Source organism: Gasterosteus aculeatus, chromosome Y (assembly GCF_964276395.1).
Source record: "Gasterosteus aculeatus chromosome Y, fGasAcu3.hap1.1, whole genome shotgun sequence".
In the NCBI taxonomy this organism is placed as follows: domain Eukaryota; kingdom Metazoa; phylum Chordata; class Actinopteri; order Perciformes; family Gasterosteidae; genus Gasterosteus; species Gasterosteus aculeatus.
In genome coordinates, this window is record NC_135709.1 from 6,917,603 (window position 1) to 6,926,976 (window position 9,374).

Below are 9,374 nucleotides of genomic sequence, written 5' to 3' on the forward strand. Positions count from 1 at the left end.
CTTTTCCTTTTCCAGTTCGTGTTTCCTTTTCAGAGCTTTAGCTCTGGCCTGCAGAGCAGCTTTGTTTGCAGCTATCTTCATGCGTGCTGAAACCATAGATGAAGAATTGGAATCTCTGGAGCGTCGTGAGCCAGTCTGTGAGACACTGTCCCCAACATCCACCAGAGTATGTGGGTCGGGCTGAGCCCTTTTCCATTGGTTCACATCAGTCAGAAAAACATCATAATCTGCTTGGCTCATACCAGTCCAAACTTTCATTCCTTCTCGCATCCTCAGGCAGCAGAATCTGAACAGATTCATGACACAATTTAAATTCCACCAGCAGTTTTACAAATTCATTTACACTTTCATTAACATTATGAACATCGGCACCTTCTTTCATCATTCATTTTATTTCATTCATTTTCCGAGTACAGTGGAAGAGTTTTCCTCTACGTATGGCGCTCAATGATTTAAACGCTTTATTTTGTTGCGCCGTATCCATCTCACTCATACCGGCTTCCGTGACTCCCCGTTCAGTTCCTTCTGCCATTATTTCAGTTTTCAGCGTCAGCTGTCAATATTCATTAGTGTTTCAGTTACGTCTTTATTTCATTTTACTTTTTCGTGCGCGCGGCCGTGCTTTGTTTGATCAACGCGTATTTGCTCTTATTGTCACTTCAATATTCTTTTATTCATTGTTCGGCAAAAACAACCTAAATCACACTCATAATAAACGGAGAATTCATTGTGTAATGCGGTCAAAAATAGTATCTCCTTCCGCTCTCAAAATAGAAAACACATCTGGCCTTACTCAGGTGACATTTAAATAGCCGACGCCCCCTGACGTCATCATTACATCATCACAAATAAATCAACAGAAAAGGCAGTTTCATTATGCACAATACAAATGTACCTGACAATTTTAAGACCTGTTGGAGGAATGTAGACAGAAAACATGATTGTGACAAGTGACATGTTTTTTACTGTACCAGAATGGAGGCCCTGCTGTGGTGGAAAAATGGAAAGGGCTGTATGGCAGATCCCCCTCCTCTGTATAATCATGCATTGTATTAAATCAATGTATATACAAGTACATTGCATTTTTCTTTATAAAACTCAGCTGATACCTTTATGGACTGTTAGAGGACATGACACAGTAGACAGGGTGGTGATAGAGTGGAGACAGCGTTGTGGTTGAGAGATGAAAATGAGGTCCAGCAGTGTGTTCTTATCAGTGGTTGCATTAGTGATGACTTGTGCAAATCCTCTGGACTGGAAGAGCTCAAGGATTGGCTTACCAGTGTTGGAGAAGAGATTCTCGTTGAAATCACCACAGGCAATGATGGGCTGACAGTCCATGATCTCCAATGAGTCCAGCAGGCTCCCCAGGTTGGACAGGAATGATCTCACACTGTAGTCTGGAGGTCTGTACACAGCTGCAACCAGGTGTTACGTCCCCTGTTCTGTGTATAGTTTTGTGTATGTGTTCTGTTTTGTGTGTGTTCATACAGGTGGTACTGAACATTACCATTACCATTACATGTCATTTAGCGGACGCTTTTATCCAAAGCGACGTACAATAAGTGCATTCAACCATAGGGTACAAACTCAGGAGAACAAGAAACAAGAAAGTGCAATTTCCTAATAAGCCAATTTACAATTTGCTATAGATGAGTGACGTTACAAGTACAATTTAAGTGCTACAATTTGTTAGCCTTTAGTCGAGGTAGAGTCTGAAGAGGTGTGTCTTTAGTTTGCGGCGGAAGATGTGAAGGCTCTCTGCGGTCCTGGTGTCTTCAGAGAGCGCATTCCACCATTTCGGCGCAAGGACAGCAAAGAGTCGTGAAACAAGACATAAGTCATGGGGACTCGGTCAGCATTTCATTAAATTGGAAGAACGACCCAGATAGCAAAATCAATGGTAAATTCCAATACAACGGTCGGTGAATAACGTTGGGAACTTGTATATAATTGTATGTTGCATGTTTAGAAAAGAATGAAGCTGGATTAAGGATTTGAATATGGCCTGGTTTTGGGGAAAACGGAGCACGCATGTTTTTTGATGATGACGGGCGGAAATAAATAGTGAAAACGGTTAAAAGATGGCTGGAAAAGAAATTCTTAATGCCAGGGGCTGTGAGAATGAAGGTACACACGGTCTATAGTCCTGTAGACCGTGTGTAGGACTGGAAAGCGAACTTCCGCATGACTCGAGGATCTTTCCACAAGTTGTGTGGAATTATGGAAGGAGTCATGAAGCCCACGGAGGTGACTGTTCGAGCACCAGTACCGCTGTCCTCCAAGGCATAGTGGACGACATGTATCGGTAAGTTTGGGCAAAATACATTTAGTTGTCTGCACTGTGTAACGTGAATGCTTACTAACTGACAATTAGTCAGTTCAATTCACCGCAACCTCAGGCCTGCATGTGCGTGTTTGTGTGTGTGTCCTGTGTCGCCTACATATATTCACATGTGTGTTACAGTGTGTCGTGTGTGCCATTAAAACCTGACAAATTGTTCTCTTTAAGCTTCTGGAGCATCAGCTGTAAGATGCCTGGGTGTGCTCATGACGCTAACGTGTTCAGCCAGGCACACCTGTTACCAAAAGTAAGTTGTACTCTGAAGACATATTAATGTATGGATAAAATCAATAAGATCAATAAATGAGTTAAGCTACTGAAAGTTATTCATGCAGAAACTAGTGGAGCTACCACCAAGCTATTGAGATTTCTAGGTATGTTACAAGCTTAAAGTAGTATGTTTTATAGAGGCTTTATTATGTTTTTATGTATATTATGTTTTATGTATGCTGGGCCATTTAGTAAGCAGGTCCAACACTGGTAACCATTTCTGTTTCTCTTCCCAGGAACCAAGAGAAATCGATGGCGTCTCAATCGGTCACTTCCTGTTGGGAGATCCAGCGTATCCTCTCATGGACTGGATCATGAAAGGCTACACCCATTCCCCAAAATCACCCCTGAGCAAGAGGTCTACTTAATGTCTACTTAAGCTCTGCAAGGACCACGGCGGAGATTGCGTTTGGGAGACTGAAGTCACGCTGGAGAGTTTTGATGAAGCGTAGTGACTTCCACTTTTCATTCACCTCTAAAGTGATTGCTACCTGTTGTGCATTGCGCAATTTCTGTGAGAATGAGAAGGAAGTTGTGAATCCCAACTGGTCAGTGGAAGCAGCTACTGATAATCAAAAGTTATTTTCATGGGCTTAGTTGGGGGTTTGCTGTCTAGTCTTGATTTAAGAGTTAGGTAAAGGGGGGTAAGCAGGATCTGCCAAGCAGGCAGACACGAGTCTGACAGGATGGGGAGTCAGTTTATGTCCTGGCTGAGGAATGTAAGGTCTGCGGGTCAACTAGAAGATTTACCAGCCAAAGGGGGGTTAGAGACACACCAACACTATTCAACATACACACTCTGTTTACGATGTTTACGTTAAGTCAGGAGTCTGGACATTGGATGTGACCGGATCTTAGATGCGGGAGGTGGAAGGTCCTCCTCTACGCCAGTTTAGGGCCAATAGAAATATTTCCTTCTCTGTCTTTCAAGGGTTATAAAACATGCCTGAACTGCTCCTGCCTTTGCAAACGCAGCGCTGATACTTGACCTGTGATCTGACAAATACATTTCCCAGAACGAGAGAAGTTGTTCGGCTGAATTTTTGATAACCCCGACCAGGCTCCAAATCTTGAATCAGGAATCAGGAATCAGGAAACATTTATTAGCCAAAATATGTCAAACATACAAGGAATTTGTCTTGGCGGTTAGTGCGCGACAGTAGACAGACAAGACAACAGTGCACAAGTAATAAAATAAAGTGGAATGAAATGCTAGTGCAATGGGTTAGTAGAATAAGGCTAAGGCTATGGGTTAGTATAAAACAAGGGAATAAAGTTAAAAAATGTTAAATATTAAAAAGTTAAAGAAAAGTATTAAGCATAAAGTGCACTAACAAACAAGTAACAGACAAGAGACAAAGTGACAAGTGACAAAGTGATGAATTGCAGTTAAAGTGGCATGTGCAGTATGAGGGGGAGTGACCGGTGGAATGTTATAGTCAGGCAGTGGGGGACCGGGCTCTGTTGATGAGCCCGACTGCCGACGGGAAGAAACTGTTCGTGTGGCGGGAGGTCGTAGTCCTGATGGACCTCAGCCTCCTGCCAGATGGAAGGGGCACAAACAGTTTTTGTCCGGGGTGGGAGGGGTCGGCCGCGATCTTTTTAGCTCGCTTCAGAGACCTGGAAGCGAACAAGTCCTGCAGGGACGGCAGATTGCAGCCAATCACCCTCTCCGCAGAGCGGATGACACGCTGCAGCCTGCCCTTGTCTTTGGCTGTGGCTGCAGCGTACCAGACGGTGATGGAGGAGCAGAGGATGGACTCGATGATGGCCGTGTAGAAGTGGACCATCATCGTCTTTGGCAGGTTGAGTTTCTTCAGCTGCCTCAGGAAGAACAACCTCTGCTGAGCCTTCTTGGTGATGGAGCTGATGTTCAGCTCCCACTTGAGGTCCTGGGTGATGATGGAGCCCAGGAAACGGAAGGAATCCACAATAGTGACGGGGGAGTCACACAGCGTGATGGGGGAGGGTGGGGCTCTGTTCCGCCGGAAATCCACAACCATCTCCACTGTCTTTAGAGCGTTAAGCTCCAGGTTGTTCTGGCTGCACCACGACACCAGATGGTCAGACTCCCACCTGTAGGCGGACTCGTCCCCACCAGAGATTAGTCCAATGAGGGTGGTGTCATCCGCAAACTTCAGGAGCTTGACGGACTGATGACTGGAGGTGCAGCTGTTGGTGTACAGGGAGAAGAGCAGAGGGGAAAGAACGCAGCCTTGGGGGGAACCGGTGCTGATGGTCCGAGAGGCTGAGACATGTTTCCCCAGCTTCACGTGCTGCTTCCTGTTTGACAGGAAGTCTGTGATCCACTTGCAGGTGGAGTCGGGCACGTGCAGCTGGGAGAGTTTGTCCTGCAGCAGAGACGGGATGATAGTGTTGAAAGCAGAGCTGAAGTCCACAAACAGGATCCTGGCGTAGGTTCCTGGGGATGTAGTGGAGGGCCATGTTGACAGCGTCGTCCACAGACCTGTTGGCTCTGTAGGCGAACTGCAGGGGGTCCAGGAGGGGGTCGGTGAGGGACTTCAGGTGGGTCAGGACTAGCCGTTCAAAAAACTTCATGACTGCAGAGGTCAGGGCGACGGGCCTGTAGTCATTGAGTCCTGTGATCCTGGACTTCTTGGGGACAGGGATGATGGTGGAGGCCTTGAAGCAGGCTGGTACGTGGCATGTCTCCAGGGAGGTGTTGAAGATGTCAGTGAACACCGGAGACAGCTGGTCAGCACAATGCTTCAGGGAGTGAGGGGAAACGGAGTCCGGACCGGCTGCCTTACGGGGATTTAGTCTTCTAAAGAGCCGGTTAACGTCTCTCTCCAGAATAGAACACATATTCTTACAATTTGGTGACCCCGACGTGATTTGCTGACCTGGACAAAGAAAGACGGGGACGTCCGTTTTCCGGACCGAGCTGAAAGGACCGGCGGCGTGGTTCGGCATTGACAACAAGGGCCCAAAACAGAATCAGGTGAGCAGACAACCTTTTGTTCTAAATGAATAAAATGTCTGTGATTGGATACTTCTAAAAAGATTTGTTGTCAACTGCAGAATTCGTCTCTGTCCATTGACTGAATAAGGTCGTTATAAGACCACTAAATTTAAAACTAAATTTGAAAATTTCCTGTTGATCACATGTAAAGTATAAGCACATACTCACACTGAATTCAACGTTAGGGAAAGTGAATAAGTGTCCATAGGTTTAGGGATTTAGGTAAAAATATATATACTCTTAGTCTGTAGAAATCCAAGTTGCAATCCATGTGGTACGTAGATACCTCTGGTAACTGCAGTCCCACGTTTGCATGCAGTGGACTGGCAGTTTAGAACAGTGTAGGGGTTTAGGTTTAGGTTTAGGGACTTAGGTAAATATATGAAGAGTTTAAAAAGGAACAACGGGGCTCACTTGAGTTCCCTGAGGTCGACTCTTAGTCTGTAGAAATCCAAGTTGCAATCCGTGTGGTACGTAGATACCTCTGGTGACTGGGGTCCCACGTTTGCATGTCGTGGCCTGGCAGTTTAGAATAGAGCAGGGATTTATGTTAATCTTAGTCTGTAGAAATCCAAGTTGCAATCCGTGTGGTACGTAGATACCTCTGGTCCTGCAGTCCTACTCGTGTGATTCTTGGACTGGCAGGTTAGAATATTAGATGAAGAAATAAGGACACAGGGAAAGATTTGTTGTTTTTCATACTGGGAAATGTGTGGGTGGTTGGTGTAACTCCTGGTGTTTTACCGAACCTGGAAGCTGGGCGTATCAGGACTTGAAAAAGGACTGAGAATCCGACAGTGAAAAGTGTTTGACCGGATTACACATCTGTGGGGATATGTATTAAAGGGTAAAAGGGAAAATCATAGTTAAATGATGGTGGTATAAATACGAGAGAAATAAAACAATACGAGTGAACTGGTGTTATAAGCCTCAACAATCGAGCGCTGTATTCCTCTAATACAGTAGAAGGTTCTTGATTGGGTTCACAGTATTGGGCATTGAGTCCTTTCTCTTGTGTTCAAAAACCACGTGTGAATAAATAAATAACCTGTGATGAAAATGGAGGAAACCATAACGATATGGGAGAGGTGTAAAGAAGGCACTCTGGGTTTCGCCCTGTTTAAGACTTATAAGAGACGTATGGATAAAACCCTAGAAAAAGATAGAAAATGTGTAATAAAAAAATATGTGAAGTGGGTTGCACAGATGCAGGAAAGAGGAATGTTTGGAAGGGAGACAGATTCTCAACCAACAGGCGAGCAGCTGCAGGACCATCTTAGGATGGCGAGAAGAGGAAAAGACCAAGCGCTTGCGTCCTTGCCGTTAAAGGGAGATTTTGTGGAAAAGAGAAGAAAAGTGCAGAAAAGGCAGATGAGTTCTTAGTGGACTGTAGAACATTTCTGGGAGAAATAAATGCGGTATTCGTGAGTAAGACGGCAATGCAGTTGCCGCAAACCAAAGCAGGAGAAGAGAAAGTGCATGAGACCGGTTGTAAATCTAGTGCGCCTCCTCCCTACTCGACAGGCCCATATGCGGAGGCTAATCGGTTGTTAAATGAACCACATCAGATGCCACTGAGGCAAGGGAAAGCTACTAATCCAGGAGAATCTCAGGTTTTGGTTGTTCAAAAAGGGTTGTTACAGGTAACCCCATATCCACATGAAGAGAATGATGGGGTGGAGAAGGTTTCTGCTTTTCTCTCAGAGACGGTACAATATTTGGAGGACAGGCCCCAGCCGGAGCCTGTCGATTGGAGTAATCCTAACACACCACAGGGTCACTCGACAGTTGTAAAGAAACGGCAACCCGAGCACAGACCTATGACCTCATTTAATGTAGGGGGAAGAAGAGTTGCAGGAGAAGAGACTTTGTTAGAAGTCATAGCCCAGGCAGAGCGGCAATCAATCACCCGGCATGGACAGGATGAGCGGGGGAGGCAGGTTGAGTCAGAGGAAGATGAGCCTGGCCCTGCAGATGATTGGGACGAGGAATTTCAGGGGCATGGAGCAGAGCTAGAGTCACAAAAACCACAGTCATCTACTCCGATGGAGCGCCATGAGACAGGGGGGTTAAGAGGTAATAGGAACAGATATTATCAGGGGAATGCAGCCAGAGCGAATGTGCATCAATGTAATGATTTGAAACCTAAATCAAAAATCAGACGGGATGCTCCGGCCTCTCATCAACTACCACTGTTAACGGCTATTTGTAGAGACGGAAGTGCAAAAACAACATATGCGCCACTCGCATTGTCAGACCTAAGCATGATGAAGCTCGCATTACCTAAAATAGAGAAGGGTGGTGCAGCGTGGATTCGTGGGTTCCTTGCTCAGTGTGCGGGTAGTGTTCCCGGTTTGGGGGATCTTAGAAGAATTTTTGTGGCGTGTGCCTCACTAGCTGACCTCCAGAAGTTAGAGGGGGAAGCCGGGACCTCTGACCTCCCTGACGGGGAGCCTCTGGCAAATTGGGTGTCAGTGCTCTGGCCAAAGCTCAGACTCCAATATCCTGTGAAGGTGGCTACCACAGAACTCACTTATGTTCCCCCACACGACAGTGAGGGTGGAAATAGTTATTTAAGGAGAGTCAGAGAATTATGGGACAATAAGTTAGGGGACGGTGTCATGGATGATCACAGAACCAAGCTTCTTTTTCGCGGCGCCATAGAGTCATCTGTCTCGGAGACAATGAAGACCCAACTAAGAGGAATAGTGGGGTTGTCTGACATGAATTTTGATGCTTGGTCCTCACAGATTAACCACTATGTGGACCGGAGCAAAGAAAAATATGATAAGGAAAAGGGTGAATTAAACAATATTCAGTTACAATTGGCGAAAGCACAGCTGAAGGAAAGCAGAGAGAAGTTGAACCAGGGCAAGAGTGAAGCCAAACAGATGACCCAAACAACAGCGCCATCTCAGGGGGAAGGGCCACCTCAATATGACCCTTATCCAGACCCCCCTCCCTTCCCATGTGCGCCAGCCTGCCAGCAGCCACAACAGGCCGTGTACACTCCTCCACAGGCTTACTATCCCCAACCTTATGCCCCGCAACCACAACACATGATGGGGGCTCCACTGTACGGTGGCTTCAGGCAACCGAAAAGACAGTGGGGAGGGGGAAATCGTGGCCGAGTTCCAAACAATGGAGGGCAGTTTAGACAACTTACATACTTGTTTCAGCTGTGGGCAGCTTGGACATTGGTCCGACGCATGCCCCCATCCACCTCAGGGTCAGAGGCCTCAGTCTAACCCAGCTCAATACCCTTATGATATCTATCCACCACAAGCACCACATACACTACAACAGGGTAATAGCCTGCGGCATCAGGCCCCAGGTCATCAGCAAATGCCATAGGGGTGCCCAGATCCGACGGCTGACGGTAACCTGTTTCCAGAACCCATGGTGACTCTGACAATCAACGGAAGAGATTACAGATGTATGCTGGACTCAGGTGCTAGGTATTCCACAATAAACACGCCACTGCCACCATCAAGGAATACTGTGCCAGTTATCGGATTTTCGGGTCAATCAGAGGAGTGGCCACTTTCTATTCGAGTCCCATGTAAATGGAAATCGCTCTGTTTTGACCAATCCTTTTTGGTTTCCACTGCCTGCCCGATTAACCTGGTGGGAAGAGACATTTTGTGTTCCCAAAATATCATTATGCAAATGACGAAGGGATGTATCACTGTAACATTCCCGGATGGGACACAGCAACGATGTGCCACACCCCACTCTTATGGCCACCAGTTGCTGCAAGCTGAAGTTCAACAGACG

General features: G+C 46.3%; 1 long non-coding RNA gene across 1 annotated transcript; it reads left to right on the plus strand.

Moving 5' to 3' along the window:
- Positions 1 to 1,114: 1,114 nt before the first annotated feature.
- Positions 1,115 to 3,635, plus strand: LOC144390722 (uncharacterized). The gene is made up of 2 exons (XR_013454561.1): positions 1,115 to 2,591; positions 2,851 to 3,635. It is a non-coding gene; the product is annotated as an uncharacterized LOC144390722 (long non-coding RNA).
- Positions 3,636 to 9,374: the final 5,739 nt, after the last annotated feature.